The sequence below is a fragment of the Schistocerca serialis genome, chromosome 3 (assembly GCF_023864345.2).
Source record: "Schistocerca serialis cubense isolate TAMUIC-IGC-003099 chromosome 3, iqSchSeri2.2, whole genome shotgun sequence".
In the NCBI taxonomy this organism is placed as follows: domain Eukaryota; kingdom Metazoa; phylum Arthropoda; class Insecta; order Orthoptera; family Acrididae; genus Schistocerca; species Schistocerca serialis.
In genome coordinates, this window is record NC_064640.1 from 374,944,150 (window position 1) to 374,962,359 (window position 18,210).

Here is an 18,210-nt window from a genome sequence, read left to right on the forward strand (position 1 = left end):
CGAGCACTGCCATGGAAAATTGGGTTCGGGTTGAAGTCCTGTTCCAACATAGAGCTTTAAACTGTCTTGAAATTTCACTAAGTGAATTTATTCGGTACATAGAAGTCGAGTATTGTAAAGATAACCTCACGTCCAGAACTAAGTTTGTTTTTGAGCGTTATTTTTCTCGAGCTAGTGAGAGAAGTCTCATATTCCGACCAAGTCGTAATTTTCGGGCAGCAGGCATCTCGTTTGACATCAGCTAACTTGGAGGCATCAGTTCCTTCCTTCCTCGATGTATATATTGCCAGTAGTGCATTTCTTGCGAAGCACCTATTAGCGCAAGCTGGAAGATAACAACATAGAAGGCGCCTCACTTTGGTCTAATTACTTCGTAACTAACGGGACATGTCTTGCAGTTAGTACCTCGAGTAAGTTGGCACAGTGATGACGCAATAAATTAGTACTCTGAGGGAAATTACGCCCAAGTAACTCCATCATTAGCTCTTCCTTGGTTTTCCTAAAGTCTCTCTACGCGAATTTGGGAATCATTACGGTAGATGGTTTCTAGTTTTCTTATCAAACTGAACCAAAGCTTCCATAAGATGACAGATCTTCACAGGACATTAACTGTAAGTCCATTGCCCTCCATCACTACCCTTCCTTTTCTTGTAATCGTCGTCTGATCCGTGTAGCACGGTTACGCCCGTGCTGACCAAAATCTTTCTTATAGCTCTGTTCTTCTTTGGTTGTTATGGACGAGTAGATAAGTCATCTACCACTGTAGTAGGAAAGACCGGTTTGCATATTTTTTATACGACCCACGCTCTTTTTAAAGTTAGACTGAAACCAGAAAAGCACAAGTTGAAACTAGCTATCTTTAAGAGCTTGCCGAGATCTCTAGTATTGTCTGTCATTTATTACTCCGTGTTATAATTTTGCCCCTCCCGTCTCCTTGTGTCCCGTCATAAAATATAATCTCTTCCAGATGCAACAGGCTTTTATCCAACTATGTGCCATACCACCACAAGTGCAGAACCTGCTCTTAACTGGAGGGTAAACTGTTCTAACGGGGAGTACCTTTCACTTTGTGCGGGCGATACCAGCATTGACTGTAGAAAGTGCAAGAACCTCCCCGTCCCCTCCATTTCCGCAAGCACCTCCCACTCTTCGAGGAATCGCTACTATTGCTTCTTCGGTAAATTAACATCATAAAAACAGCTGCGGTGCGCTGGCTCACATAACGAACAATGGGCGAGAATTAGGCTCTTGTATAAACCATGTCACGGTAAATACATTAGGGCATCCCTTCCAAAATAAACGGTTAAAAGTGAATAGCCGTCCTATGCAAATCAGGAGCTTAGCTTCGGTGCGTCATGGCGCATAATGCTCGATAGAGTGGAGAAAACGGTGGAGGCGAGTGACACGTCGTGATGTCTGCTTTCTCCTTAGCGGAAAACCTGGCAAAAGCCCCTGTTCGTGTATTCCGTTCCGTTTTCCCCCTGAAGTAAAACCGATTAAGTGATCTTTGGATGAAGTTCAGATTCCACTCACACTCGCAGTCGTGCACCGATGACGATGATGTAAAAAACTGATTGTGGCTGTAGGAGAACTGCGAAAATATAACTCCACAGATATGAGAAATACGAGAACACACATGAGAAAGAAAGGTTTACTATGATTAATAAAACACACACACACACACACACACACACACACACACACACACACACACACACACACACACACACACACAAAAACACAAAAACACACACACACACACACACACACACACACACACACACACACACACACACTTTTCGACACATCATATTGCAACCAGACGCCAACGGATCCATGAAAATACAGAAATCGTAGATAAAATTGTAAAAGAGGTATTATAAAATGCGATTTGGAGATGGAAAATGAAATTTTAATAGTGATTACAGCGGCATTAATGGCTGAGTGTGTCGGTATGCGTCAGTAGATGTTCAGTCGCCTTGAATATCATTCCGCAAAATATTGTTCGTAGTTTCTATTAATGACCAGTTGACCCGTGCGAAACTTTCGCACTTCTATAGTTTTAAATAATGACAGTGTCTGGAATGAGTGTAGTCGTTGGGGTAAGGATAGTAGTTGGGGTAAAGGTAGTTATGGGAATGAAAAGAAAAATCTTTAAAAATGAACCGAACGACGTGAAATAATAATCAAGAATTTGATACATCCTTGTGTATACATTGTCATGTGTCCAAAAACGTTTTGCATTCGGAATGTTTGTCCTGGCTTGTACGGCGCGCGAAGATAAGGGGCTGTCAGTAGTCACCTAACCTAAATTTTTACTCTACAAACGCAGAAAGTATATTCATTTAGAAAAGTCAACTTGTACGACGGGCAGAGATAATGGACTACCGCAGTGGTCACAGTTATTATCTATGACAATGCTGTATACAAATTACTCAGTAAGGAAGTATTTTAAAACAGATGAAATGGTGTTTGTTATAAGATAATACGAATTGGCAGTATCTTATTTCTGATTAATAAATAGCTTCGTAAAAGTAGGTATGAAGCTGTACATCTATGATGCCCTTTTGCCTATGATAGTTAAGTATCATCTATGTTAAAATGACCCATAAATAGTAAATTGTAGTGTAAAATCGGTATGCAATGTCAGAAGAAGGTTAAAGAACTTTTCTAACGATACCTAATTAATCTCTGTACGATTAGTATACGTTCAGAGAAAGGGATGTTGATTTGAGAAATAATATGTATGAATCGTCTACTTAAACAGACGAAATTTAGAATGTTAAGCACCTCGCAAACTTTATAGTACGTGCGATGAGTGTGGACAAGCATAGCATAAGCATGGAATTTTGTAAAGCATCTCTTCCGTAAGTCATAATTTGTAGGTCCCACTCCCACTCGCGCCGTCCTCAGTCGTACCAGGCACTGACACCGCAGAAGGAATCGCAAGGCCGTGTCAGGGGTCAGTGGTCCACGCATGGGGTAAGCGCGTTGGGGAAACCTTACTACCAGAGTGCAGTGTAACCCACTGTGGCTCACGACGTAGGTGGGCTAACTACACAGGTGAAATTTGATGACAGATCGTGATAGAAAAGTCTTCTCAGTTTTCAGTCTCCAAAACGTACCAACCCACTGTAAAAATCAAATTTGTGAATGTGAGAGTACACTCAGTCGTTCAAACAATAACGTTCCCAGAAGTTCTCCATGTTTCAATTATAACCGCTAAACTAGGTTAGATTCAGTTGCTTAACACAAAGATTTCTTGAAGTTGATTTTCTCGTAAATGTTACTTGTATAAAAGTTTTGCGAATTACTCATTGCGGTTCATAAAGTTAACTAAAAGACAATCAGATGTGACTGATGGTGGCATATAAGAACATTCAAATAATATTCGTGCTCTTATTCGCCATTGAAGTCACAGCTACGTTCAATAGGCCTAGAAACCTTGAGTACTTCAATTTTAGGACTATAAAAGCAACTAGTGAATACTTTCGTATAAATTACATGTATATGGAATTCAGCTATGGACACCAAGGAATATGTGATAGCCTTGGAGAATGCTGAGGATATAATGGATGGAGGATGTTATAAATAAAGTAAGCATACAGAAAATAAAGAAGCCACATGAGTTGAACAACACTAGCAGACACAGTACACACATCTCTTGAGAAAAGGTCTATCGTAATCTTTCTAGAAGGCACAGTGACGGGAAAAGGTGCAGAGAATTTATCAGCCACAAAAAAAAAAAAAAATTATCTTATGGCATTGTTGGCCGGGAGGACCCCATTCGGGTGAGTTAGGCCGCCGTATTGCAAGTCTCTTTTAGGTGACGCTACATCGGTGACTTGCAAGTCAACGATGATGAAAATGGACACACCCAGTCCCCTGCCGGGAATCTAACCCGGGCCCCCTGCGTGGTGGGTAGTAACGCTATCGCTACGCTACAGAGGCGGACTATCAGCCACAGAGTTAACACCACGGCAATCAAGACATTTACTTAACTAAGGAGAGTAGCTGCAGGCCATATCTAACGGAGTATCTTTTTTAGCAAAGTGAACCAGAATAAGTAATCTGCAGTGGTATAATTAGTACCTTAAGTACCAAGTACTACTTAAGGTAAAAGTTACGGTGTAGTGGTAAAAAGCAGTGCCTTAATCCCACACATGAAGTACATTAGCCGGCCGAAGTGGCCGTGCGGTTAAAGGCGCTGCAGTCTGGAACCGCAAGACCACTACGGTCGCAGGTTCGAATCCTGCCTCGGGCATGGACGTTTGTGATGTCCTTAGGTTAGTTAGGTTTAACTAGTTCTAAGTTCTAGGGGACTAATGACCTCAGCAGTTGAGTCCCATAGTGCTCAGAGCCATTTGAACCATTTTGAAGTACATTAGTCTATTTAGGTTTTCTTGGGCAGTAGCAAACATAGCACCACCTCCGTAGCCGAAGTCGCTAACGCACGTTTCTATGGATGTCGACTCGAAGGGGGCCGATTTGCAGTCTGGTGGTAGAAGAAACTTTCGTCATCAGTATTTGGGCGGCAGAGGGGAGGGGAGAGATGTCGAGGTACAGCTTCAGAACAGTGTCTTACATCAAATTTCAAACCTTCCCACAACGTGTCACAGAATGAGGGCGTATAACTTGGTTGATTGTGATCCATTCGTCCATTTTATAGGGTCATGACGCTCAGTAGCTCCCTATTTGCTTCTAGAAAGAAGTTTATTTGCAGACATCGAATTTTACCACCCCCCCCCTCTTCGTTCTCGTCATAAACACCGTACACATGACACGAAATTTCACACGCGTTCATCTGTCACCTACAGTGGACACTACTCCTACAACAGTAACACTTCGCTGAGAGAATGTGCGATTGTGCACGAGGAACGAAAGCTTTCCAATTACGTGGTTGAACATCATCTCATGGGGTCTCCCAGCCAGCAGTGCCATATAACTTCGATAAATCGTGGTCATGAATTCATTTAATGTGACATTAGAGTAGTTGGAAATCTTCTTACAATAACTTGGCTCAGAAATGTCTCCCAGAACTTATTTTTATATAAAATGTAAAAAATTTAGAAGTTGATATTTTATAAACACGATAGCCCGGTTTTAATATCGATGTAGAAGTTTTGGGATTGGATCCTCCGTCTGTCCTAAGATAGTATCTGCCATGTCACGTGACTTTCTCTCACAACGCTTCGTAAGTGAAAACAAAGAGATATTGCACTTCATTTGAATCACCGTTAAACATACGTTGCACCATATATGGTGAATCTGACTTATTCCATTTGGAGGAAACAAAGAGCATGTAACTTCAAGTACAAGAATGCGTAGTAAATTTGTGGTCAAAAATCCTTCAAACTGACTTTCACTTTTGTCCGCCTTATGCATACTAGAGGGCCAAAGAAATTCTAAATGCGTTCCAGTGGCATCAAGCGGTTCCGTTGTGTATTATTTCAGCTTCCCTTACGAGATATAACAGTGACACTTAGTCCAACACATCTATGGACGGCGTTGAACTCTATAGAAAGGCAGGCGTTAGAGAAATCTTGGCGGTAGCTCTCGGCCGCATCCGTCACTGCCTGGGAGTCACGGAGAAACCTCCGTTGAGTTTAGTGTGAAAAGCCATCGTTCTGGAACAATTTTCAATCTTCGAAGAAGCCTAGGGAAATTGATATTCTACGATCGCATCCGTAACCGCCAAGGGACTCTGATCATTAATTAGGGTAGTAGTAACGAATTGCGTTGTTTCTTCTTGGGTAACCACACTTCGTGAGCGCAGTTTCAATCTCCGTTAGAGCAGCTGACAACCGTTACTGTCTCAGACGCGCCGTCCGTGGTGGCCGAGCGGTTCTGGGCGCTACAGTCTGGAACTGCGCGAGCGCTACGGTAGCAGGTTCGAATCCTGCCTCGGGCATGGATGTGTGTGTGATGTCCTTAGGTTAGTTAGGTTTAAGTAGTTCTAAGTTCTAGGGGACTGATGACCTCAGAAGTTAAGTCCCGTAGTGCTCAGAGCCATTTTTTATTTTATTTTTATTTTTTATTTATTTATTTATTTCTTCCCTCAGACGCTAGATATAACCTAGGCAGAATTTGTTGCGTGGTTCCGTATTACTTCTCAGTGTACGGAGAGTTGCAAATGCTTGCGCGCGCGCTCTCACACACACACACACACACACACACACACACACACACACACACACACACACACACACCGGAGCAGAAGATGTATATGCAGTCTTAGGTGTCCGCCAGTCACCGTGTCACGACTTTCTCTCTGTAAAGGTACGTTTACACTGGGATACATGTATCGCGACATGTATCAGCGACATGTCAATTTGACATGTCGCGATACATCACCTCATACAAAAATTCACGGAACTTGTATGCGGACCCTCGAGCTCATACATGTCGCGTATACATTTTGTATATCGCTTTTTGGCAATATACGCGACATGTATGAGCGACATTTGAACTCGCGCATGCGCAGTACTATCATTTCCTGTCGTCTTGTCGACTGCCGCTTATTTCGACGATTAGCGCATGCGCAGTACCAGGCTCTTTGGCGGCTGTTTGAGTTTTGAAGGCGCCGACTGTCGTTTCGACGTCAATGTATCTGCATAGAATATCAAAAAGTGCCATATGCAACATTATTCTTCGTGTTTGCGAGGCCATTGTGCAAGTTTTATCCCAAGAAGTGAAGGTAAAAGTTATATATATATATATATCAGAGTATGTAATACATTATATAATTTTTTCATGCATCTGGCACGTATATCAATGTTTTGCTATTATTCCGGCGGCCTCGCGTGATAATGTTGACAACGGATGCCGACAATCGTGTGTGAGACGTTGGCATTAGCAATCGCGCGACAATGCAAATGTTTTGTCATGAAATCTTCGTTTTACGCGGAATCCCCAGTGGCTAAAAAACGGAGTGTTACTGCCAACTGATCCTCTGGTGGAATAGCTTCCCGAAAGTTTGTGTTGGTTTTGGACACAAGAGGAGCCACAAGTGATAACAAACCGCGGAAATCCTCCATACTCATCCTAACATAATTTCTAAAATATGCGCCATCCTCTAGCGTTAATTCGCGAGAAACTCTCTGTGCCACCATCTACGCTTCCTCCGCCTTTTCTTCCTATCATCTTCCAAAAGAGCAAGTGTATCAGCACATAAAAATGTGAAATCTTCCAAATCGTCGTCGGAAGCTATCGCACAGTGATACATATCAACCAGTGTAAACGCACGCTCATAAATGTATGAAGTCGATACTTGTCAACTCATACAAGTCGCGATACATGTCGCAAAGTCGCATATACATGTATCTCATACACGTGCCGATACAAATCGCAGTGTAAACGCACCTTAATGTCAGTGTATGAAGTGCCATGGTCTTGGATGTGGGAAATATTAGGCATCAATTTTCTGAATTAGTCATTTGATTCACCGCTGCGGCAAGTATGCAGCTTTTGTGGAACTGTTAGCTGGGAGTTCTGTACCACACCGGTCGCAGAACACTAAAGTTAAGACTGAGCGAGATGGCGCTATGGCTGTAAATTTTACTCGCATTGGGGTTACAGATACACATCTCGCCATCCTTACTTGAAGTTTTCCATAGTTTCTCAAAAGTACTCAAAGCTAATGGCGGGGTATATCTTTCAATGTCACTACCGATTCCTTTCTCCATTGTAGCCAAAGTCCGCCTGTGTGGCTGAGCCGCCAGCTAGCATGATTACTAAGGAAAGGACCTGTGTTCGAACCGTGGTGTCGCCAATGATTAATTTTTTTGATCGTGAAACTAAACAATTGCCGAATGGTATTAACTAAAGTGCAGCTACTCACTGAAGTCAAGTGTGGGCTGTAATTATCGTATGGTAGCGAAATTGGTAGATGTTCTAATGCATTAATGCGGAACGATTTACGCTGGAAAAAATTAATTCCAATTTTGGCCAACAGATACAAATCTGGCGCTGTACAGCATGTCGTAAACGTCTCTGGTGTTCATACTCAACGAATTGTGTAAGCAGCAGTTAATAATAAAATCAGCAATAACCCTTTCTCACTTGTTTGACCGCCGGCCGCGGTGGTCTAGCGGTTCTAGGCGCTCAGTCCGGAACCGCGCGACTGCTACGGTCGCAGGTTCGAATCCTGCCTCGGGCATGGATGTGTGTGATGTCCTTCGGTTAGTCAGGTTTAAGTATATCTAAGTCTAGGGGACTGATGACCTCAGCAGTTGAGTCCCATAGGGCTCAGAGCCATCACTTGTTTGACCTTTCCCGCCCACGTCCCGTTCCTAACCAATTACATATGAAAACACTGCTATACGTCTTCCTTGCATTCACAGCGCCCGATGTGCACCTGGTGGCCAAAATTGGAAATAATTTGTTTCCAGAGTAAATCGGTTACGCATTAATGCATTGGAACATTTACCAAATTCCCCTACCATATGATACAGACCACACTGGACGTCTGTGAGCAGCTGCACTTCAATTATAACCACCTGGTATATGGTGATGGTGATACTCTGCAGCGTAACGGAACGTGTTTTGTGCTGACTACATGGGCCAATAGTGCCGTAGACAAGGAAGCGTTGACAAATCAACGCATCTATTGCCATATAACCACGATAATGTCAAACAGTTCAGTTCCTTATCTTTGTGAACCAGTGCTGTGCCTATGACTGATCCTGACGGGACAATAAATGCTAAGGAACGATACACACTAGACGCTACACCATGTCAAAGCATTCCTCAATGTACTTCATGCTTCTGTACACAAACCAAACATCAATGCAACGGAACAGTGCAGTACGTACTTATCACGCCACATACAGAATCCTGTGGAAGAAAATTTCGTGTCGCGGCCACATAGTCTATTACCATATTCTCGGTACGCTTCGTGGTCTAGTGGCTAGCGTTGCTGCCTCTGAATCACGGGGTCCCGGGTTCGATTCCCGGCCGGGTTTGTGATTATCTGCCTGGGGACTGGGTGTTTGTGTTGTCCTCATCATTTCATCATAATAATTCGTGACAGTGGCTAGACTGGACTGTGTGTAAAAAAAAAAAAAAAAAAAAAAAAAAAAAAAAAATCTGGACTGTGAGCAAATTGGGACTTTGTACGGGCGCTGATGACTGGCAAGTTGAGCGCCCAACAAACCAATCATCATCGCCGCGCTTATTCATGTAATAGTAGATTTTGTGCTTTTGTATCTTTTTAATCTCTCTCTCATTACATGCTTTTTCTTTACACCTAGGAAGGTCGCATAAGAACTTGACTTTCCTACTTTATAGATCCAGTGTCTAGAAACGAAATGATCAGGTTTTTGAAATACTTGCACAAAAAGGGCCATACGCTGTACATAAACAGTAACGTAGACGTGCTGCAACATTTTAACGAAAATTGCTGCAACAGTGAAAGTTATCTCCATTCAAGAAGAAAGGTTCAAATGGCTCTGAGCACTATGGTACTTAACACTTAACATCTGTGGTCATCAGTCCCCTAGAACTTAGAACTACTTAAACCTAACTAACCTAAGGACACCACACACATCCATGCCCGAGGCAGGATTCGAATCTGCGACCGTAGCGGTCGCGCGGTTCCGGACTGAAGCGCCTAGAACCGCTTGGTCACCACGGCCGGCAAGAAGAAAGGTATCATCGACGTTATTTGGTGATTCGAAAGAAAACAATATGCAAAGGGTAAAAGGAAAAGACGATATGTACTGCCTTGTAAATTATCTGTCTGTATGTAAGTACATCATTGAGAAACTGTTTTGTAATATTTCTATGACAGATTTTTCTGCTTCTCATCCCGGAAGTGTGTAGAATTTACGATACGACCTTTTCAAGAACTATCAGTCTACATTTTTTGTCCATTAATAAAGTCAAATAATACAGCTGCCAGTTCCTGAATGCTGAGACTATGTCCTGACCTTTTGTGAGATTGTCGGGCCTTCAGAACTCTGTACTTAGCAGTGCGATGAAGACTGATACGTTCCACGTCGTGTTAAGAGAAAAAAAACCACACACACACACACACACACACACACACACACACACACAATGACGAGTCGTTATCGTACATGGTTCTTTGGCGTCACAGTGCTCCTTTCATTCCATCGTGGTCGTGATTAGTGGACCGTCAGGAGGGGTGGGGTGGGGGGGGGGGGAGGAGGAGGAGGAGAAAGAGGAGAAAAAGAGGCCAAGAGTTGACACAGCAAAGCGAGTGTTTCGAAGCTCTATTCGAAAGTCAGACATTAATACGTAGTTCTATGTAATGTTCCTATAAATGGCGTAAAATATGTTGGAGTTATAAAAATCTACCATTGAGTGACCCTAACCATGACTGTAAGAAATGGGTCTATATTTTGCGATAAGTGCCGCTATTAGGTAGCACTTTTTGTATTGGGAGCAGAACGAAACTGGCAGACAGGAAATGTGACAACAAAGTTCATCGTTCCCGCTGCGTCATATCGCCGAGTCTAAGGTCAATAGGCCGTGGAAGCAATTGAGTCTCCATCCTCATTGCGAGTCCAAGGTTTCGCATCTGCGCCAGCGGTCGTGGCCTTTGTGGAGTGTGTTGCCCGAGTCCGTCGGGTGTTCGCGTAAAAAGTGAGAACAGGCGTAACGTACACATTTCCGCATTTTTGGAACAGTGTGTTGTGCCTCCGGTGAAGTGTCCGAAAACTACCGATGCCCTTACGTAAAGTAAGTATGTGGTACATGACAGGAGTCTCTTTCCAGGCGTTATCCTGGTGTTGCAGGATTTCCGTAGCATGAATGTTTGCCGTCAAATGATCTTCCCGCAGATTAAGCAACATTTTTTCTTTAGCGAAACCGCGTGTGCCGTCTGTGTATTAACAGTTAGCTTATTACGTATCTGTGGTTGTTAAGTTGAACAACTCTAGTACTCGCCTAGAAATGCGAAAAACACAACTGAGTATCGCAGATACATTTTCAATTAAATTGGCGCACAAATTCATTACGTGTCCGGTTAAATTGCGTCTCACTAACAGTGAAACAGTGTAAGAGGTGGTCATATTCTAATAATGTTCGTGGGACGTCGCGAGGATATAGGTCATTGCAGGAAACAATGTACAGGGTGGTTATAATGAAACTTCTTGAGCCAGTGAAGACGGAAAACTATTTGTCTTTTGATTATCAGACTTCGTAGGGATGATATTCGGACTGTGCGTTGCAGGATTTGTGTGGTTACTAGTGTTAGGTGTCATTACTTGCCGTTTGGTGCCGATATTAGCACGGTGCCGTTGGAATCAAACAAAAGCATAAGTATGCATTACAGTTCTAGTCAACATGGGCCTGGACAAGGTGAGCAGGTCCTTACCCGTAAAGTCGTTTCATCAAAGTAGCAGCATTAGTGCTGGTGCTCTTCGTGAGTATCGACGCATTAAAGGCATACGGAAAGGTCCTCCTTCCGCACTGGGGTTGAAGATGATTTGGAAGTTCGAATGAACTGGCGATGTGGGTACTATTACTGGGGGAGGCCGACGGTCAGTTGCGCAACAAATTGTTAAAGTAGTTACCGTTGCCATGGCTGAGAATTCTGGACGCAATGCGCGAACTTGATAGAGGCCACGAGCTTTGTCGCGACAGCTAAACATTCCTTGGCCCACCGTTCGAAAAGTGTTGCGAACAATTGTGAAATGGTATCCCTAGAGCGGTTTCAGGCTGTCGTTGATGCTTAGGGCCGTCACATTGAGCTACATTTGTAACGTGGATGGTAAACACCGCGCTCAATCAACAAACGTTACCCTCTCATGTGGTAATTAAAATGTCTTTCAATGGTTTGTTCATTATCTCTCTTCCGAATGTCCTCAAAAATGTTTCCACAAAGTCTTTGGCCTACGATCACTCGTTTTTCTAGTAGAGTCCCCTGAAATAGCGGAAGTTTAATTCTAACCACCCTGTATCTCGTTAGTAGGCCGGTGGCGCAAACCGGGGCGTTTCTAATTTAGTGTGTTTGCTCCGGTCGGCCGGCGTCCGTACTCCTGAGGGTCCCTCGCTGGACGCAGCCGATGCCATGCCAGCAGGGTTGCCAAACGTCGCCGACCCGCCTCCTCCCAGAATCGGGGAAACGGCGACACACTGCCAGGCACACATGTGCGGTTGAACAGTTTTACTGGCTCAGCAACTTGCGGCCTGGTACCTCACGCGGCTACTTTGAATAAGCACCGTGAGTACGGTGGCATTTGTTTTGGGTACATGTTTCCTAAGAAGTAACAGGAAAGCGGCTGCATTATTGTACATTTAAACCGTGGGAATTGCTATAATAAACGCACTAGCCAAGTACCGAATGATCAATACGGTCAAAATCTTAATTGCTGGACGTCTGTGTATAATACGCGCAATATGGCATTAATTTTTTCGTTTTTGCCTGTAAACCAGAAAATATCGAGCTTTTGCAGATGGCACTATACGTATTCCAGTGTTAGATTAATACGAAAAGTGCCACACGATGTAAGCCCTCTCTGAAATCAGACCGAAACTGTTGCATTACAATTCCGTTACAATAAACTGCAACCCTGGATGATAGTATAAAGGGTAAATCCGAAATCCACCGATAAAATATCGGAGGCTGTTCAGGTATATTTTCAGCGTATTTTGGTATGAGGGATCCGCTATCTCTAGTGGCTCTTTACATAGTAACAATGTAATTATGTTTTAGGCTTTGTTACATCAGTTACATTTGTGTGTCCGAAAATACCTCTACAAGAGTAAAATAGCCTTAATATGCAATCACCAAAATGTACAACAGACTATGCAAGAGTTCTGTTGTGGCTGCCGTCGCTGTGGGAACAGCTCAGCGTAAAGTCGGTGTGCCGCTCTTCCACTGCATTCCCTGAAATACAGGAGGTGCATGCCGTCCAAATATTTCCATTAGTAACCTATCCATACTGCTGCGTGTTACTGTTAAAGTGCAACTAACACAGCCCGAAAAACAAACCTGAGATAAAATCGACCTATACTGAACGCAAGCTTGAGGTCGGAAGAACGAAGTGGGCATTACTATTGTCAACAGCAATTACAGTAAGTGAATGGAACAAGTTTGTTTTCAAATAACACACGCAACGCCTGCTGCCGACGTTTATACTGTTCTACAGCTATTCTCAGTACAAAAGAACGATAAATGGCGGTAATCAATCCAACAAAATGCAATTACTGTAACTGTCCACTGGAGACCACTGGTTCCTCACATCACAGTACTCAGTAAATATCGCTGAACAGCCTTCGAAATTTAGTCGGTGGTGTTCGGTTGCACCTCACATAAAAACGTCGGTTTCACGAAAGTAAAATCGGTTATCAACTGTTCATTGAAAAGAAGTTGGTAAGGTTACTTTAAAGACCATTTTTTACTACTACAGTTCCTATTTGCTCATTTTAACGAATGTACCAGGATACCAGTGATAAGGTATGATCTTTACGACCTCTTGTAAATAGAATGTTTTCTATTGGTTGAGTTCGTATCCGCCGCGACGATCAGTTGTTGATAGAAAACATGAGTTTCGTGTCGCGGCCTGTACTTTGACGTGAGTTCAAGTTCTGTGGTAGGAAAATTACCAGTAGAGTTCAATTAATCGTAAATAGACTGGTGTTCAAAACTTGAGGACGAAAGTAATTTTCACATGCTGTATCACTGCTCATTAATATAGTGTGATAAAACTTGCACCATACGCAGAAAAAACTGCTACAGTTTAGTACAAAAGTTAACTGAAAAAAATACGCAATGAGACGAGCAGAAATGTCACATCTCTTCGAAGACAGTAATTACACTTAAGTCACTGTAATTCATGACGGTCCACTGGACATTACAAGGGCGGGACGAGGTCCTTCATAGGCTGTGTGTGACCACAGTGGACGGCTGCTCGCTGTGCAACGTGCTCTCCTGCTGGCCACACGGCTGGTCACGAGTTCTTGTGGTAGGCCGATCCATTTCTCCACAGGCGCGGCTTACGACTGCTGGGTCGTCGTTCGTGCACGCGGTTGTCATCCATGAAAATTAGGTCAGGGCCGAAAGCCCACAATTACGACACTGGATTTTAGTGCGCTTCTCCCAGTATGTTACCTAACGAGGAACAACTAATTAAGTATGACAATTTTCTTTAGGGAGTTACAGCGTCTGCATCGGAGAACATAAACTGTGCTCGCAAATTACCGCCTACTTCAACCTGATCGTCAGTCTTCTGCTGCTCTTCCTCTCCCTCTATGCCAGGCCTTCACCTCTGAATACTTGCACCACACCTTATCTGTTTTCTATATCACAATATTTCTCCTCATTCACTGTATCTCCTCCCCCCGCATCCCCCCGCCCACCCCCTTTTCGAAATTAATTACAGTGGACACTTATCCTCAGTACGGTCTCATTTTCCCCTGTAAGTTCCTGATGCTCTGTGTGCCAAGATACGCTATTATTTTGGACGAAAGTGTAACTTTTAATGTTGTACTAACAATGCATCATCAAAACAAGAAATCAAATGGGCAAAGACTAGCGAACGTTTTGCATTCATCATGTGTAACGGAAGGAAACGGCAGATAACTTAATACTACTACCCATGATATGAGCGCAACTACACAGGTGTGCAAAACTTGAACGAAAGGACCTTCTGCATAATGTGTCACTGCCAACATAGCTCGGTGAAACTTCAACCATACATAGAAGGAACTGTTACAGCATAGTACAGAAAGTAACAAATACCCATGAAACGAACAGAAGTGACACTTTTATTCAAAGACGGTAATTATACTGAAGTCACCGCCATTTATGATGGTGCCCTGGATATTACAAAAATCGGGGCATGTTTCTTAATAGGGTATGTGTGACGCTGTACCCCCCTTCTGCTAGCGCTTATTTTCAGAAATAGCACTAGGGGAAGGGGTAAAGTGTTACAGTAACGTTGATCAGTGAGTGTACCGTGTTAAGTTCTGGAGGCCAGTTGACCGATGCAATATTATGCGTTCCCGCACTATACCAACTGGACCACCAAAACGATCGTGTTCTAAGAGTGTGTTCCTGGGTGCATTACGTGTTCGCGTCTCTCGCCGTATATGAGGGTAGGTCCAGCATTGTCGAACACGTTCGTTTTGATGGTCCAAGTACTACGGTGTGGGATGACATAACGTTTCGTGGGCATACTGACCTCCAATTTCTTTGAAACGGTACACTCACCGGCTCCCAGTGTACTTCTATCCTATGTGAGCCTCCTTAGAGGTGCATTCGGCACTGGTTTAATCTTTGTGGATGACTCATCGAACAGTGCAGATGGAAGAGCTCTCGGAACGAGAGGATATCCGCCGAACGGACTGGCCAGCCTGTTCCTCAGACTTAAATCACATCGAGCACGAGTGGGATGCATTGGACAGACTTATCCGCGGCGCGTCCACTTGCGCCACCGATCAATCGGCAACTGTCAACTACGCTGTTTGAGGACTGGTTCGACATACAGCAAGAACTCCTTACAAACCTTGTGGCCGGCATGTGAGCACGTTGCCGTGCATGCACTGCGTTCCGTGTTGACTAAACACCCTATTAAGAAACGTGCCCTGATTTTTGTAATGCCCACGGGACCATCATAAATCGCGGTGACTTCAGTATAATTACTGTCTGTGAATAAAAGTGTCACTTCTGTTCGTTTCATTGGGTATTTGTTACTTTCTGTACTATGCTGTAACAGTTCCTTCTATGTACGGTTAAAGTTTCACCGAGCTATGTTGGCAGAGACGCTTTTTGCAGGAGTTCCTTTCGTTCGTAAGTTCTACACACCAGTGTAGTTGCGCTCATGTCATGGCTAGTAATATTGAATTGTGTGTGTGTGTGTGTGTGTGTGTGTGTGTGTGTGTGTGTTTGTGTTTGTGTTTGTCCGTATGATAATTTAGGTTAAGTAGTGTGTAAGCTTAGGGACGGATGAGCTTAGCTGTTAAGTCCCATAAGATTTCACACACGTTTGAACATTTTCTTCTTTTGATCATAACATTAAACGTTACTCTTTCATCCAAAATAGTAGCGCTCCTTGGCACGCGAGAGTATCAGGAACTTACAGGGGAAAATGAGACAATACTGAGGGCAAGCGTCCAGTGTAATTTCGATGCGGGGTGGGGGGAGGGGATGCGGGTGAGAAGATGGAGAAGATACAGTGGAGGAGGAGAAATGTTGTGATCTGTAACACAGATACAGGGTGGAGCAAGTATTTTGAGGGAAAGGTCTGGCATATATATATATATATATATATATATATATATATAGAGAGAGAGAGAGAGAGAGAGAGAGAGAGAGAGAGAGAGAGAGAGAGCGCAGCAGAAGATAGACGATGACGTTAAAGTAGGCGGTAATTTGCGAGCACAGTTTATGATCTCCGATACAGACGCTGTAACTCCCTAAAGAAAATTGTCAGACGTAATTAGTTGTTCGGCGTTAGGTAGCTGATAGTGGGAGAAGCGCAGTAAAAGCCGGTGTCGTAATGGTGGGCATTAGCGCATCTGCTGCTCCTGCACTTTCACTTCCTCCGTGCCTGATCAGCCCGGCGCTCCGTTTCAGCCTGCCTCGCTGCGAAATGGAAATTTTCCAGTCTCTTCTTGTGTTCGACGAGACTGTATGCTATTGTCACTCGGGTGCTGGCATCTCCGATGATCGGATAGCAGATGATATCGAAGCTGTTTCGTACAGATACGAGAAGTTGGTATATTCTGCCCACTGTCCGATTTTACTCTTTGCATTATTCGATCGTGTACTTCAGTGGCTTACCCGTTAGCACTGTATAGCACAATACTGCAGTATTACTGTCTGCTTTCAGCTTTTTTATCAGCTCTGTTTTAAGAGAGAGCGAAAGTCGATGTAGTTCAGACAGATGGCATGTACATAAATTAAATACCATAAAAAGTATATCAGAACTCTGTTTTCTGATAAAAGCTGCTTTGTCAGAAGTTCTGCAATTTAGCCTCTAGTCACGCCACATACATAATTGCTCGAAACTGGAATGTGTGTGGTTTTCAAGGAAGTGAAAGAGAACATTTTTCCGTAGCTACAGTTCGTCATTAATGCATTCAAGCGTGGTTGCGAGTCGTGATGCATATTATAGATCAACGTTATACGAATGAATTTAACCCATTTTATACTGACTTCTTGAATGATTAACGTCTAATTTGTATGTCATTTCTATCCTGTTTGAAAAACTTGGACTTGCCTCAGGCAAATTACTTCGGACAACATAATTTTTGTCACGAGTAATACCGAGCATGCTTACCGAATTTTTACGCAGGTTTCTATAACCCACTCATTGTTGCAACCGTTCCGTAACCCGGTAACACAGCTGACTTCGTTAAAAACTCCAAAATATTGACACTTGTCCCAATGTGGACGGGACCATGAGAATTATTGTATATCATGGAAAACATGTAATTATTTTCGTTGGAGCCCACAGAATTATTGTTGGAACGAATTGATTATGTTTCGTTGTCAATAAAAGGATTGGAGATTCCTCAAAGTACCAGCAAAAACGTGTACCGAGACACAGATTACAAAATTAATGAAAACATTAATTTGGATTGAAGAGGGGGACTTAAAACTGATATTGCATACCATGTTTCGCGCTCCGAAACGTAGGTGTCAGAAGACGAAAGGTACATCTTTGAAAAGTAATAGTATTAGTGACTCGAGTAAACTTTAGACGGACATAGGCCCTATACCGAATGGTTTCAAAGGTAGGCAACATTTAATGTACGTTGTTGTTTACTTTCTGTATTATTCAAACAACGCACCACTGGCCTATAAAAACTACATCAGGTTCAGAGCATGTGCGTCGCGTGAGATTTTCAATATCCTCGTGCTCTCTTCGCGAAAACTATTAGTCCTAGAGAAAAATGAACCTTTTTTGTAGGAAATGTAATGTAGTTTAATTTTTTACTGCAACACGTTTTCGATGGAGGGTGCAGTTTTAGAGTTATTCAAGGAGAAAGTACAAAGGTCATATTAAATGTGTTCTACTTCGGAAACCATTCGGAATAGGGCACATGTCCGTATGAAGTTTTTCGTTTGAATAACTAATACTATCACCCCTCAAAGCGTGCACCTTTCCTCCTGACTCGTCCATGATATACAAGCGCGCATAGAAAAAATAAGTATTGCAAGAAAACTCGATATCCTTGAAAAATACGTTCGGAATCAATCAGACCAATAAAGGTACTAATGGTCTCCACCAGAGG

The 18,210-nt window shown here is 43.1% G+C and overlaps 1 protein-coding gene across 2 annotated transcripts in view; it reads left to right on the top strand.

Annotated features, from left to right (window-relative positions):
* The window catches only part of LOC126470198 (uncharacterized), a 269,851-nt gene that overhangs the window by 75,139 nt on the left and 176,502 nt on the right, over positions 1–18,210 (top strand). Inside the window, exon 1 of one of the 2 annotated variants that reach the window (XM_050097870.1) lies at positions 10,610–10,704. The exons of the other annotated variant lie outside the window; for it this stretch is intronic. The gene's annotated coding sequence lies outside the window, so the exon portion shown is untranslated. Of the gene's footprint in view, positions 1–10,609; positions 10,705–18,210 lie in introns of those variants that run through there. 2 annotated transcript variants of the gene reach the window in all.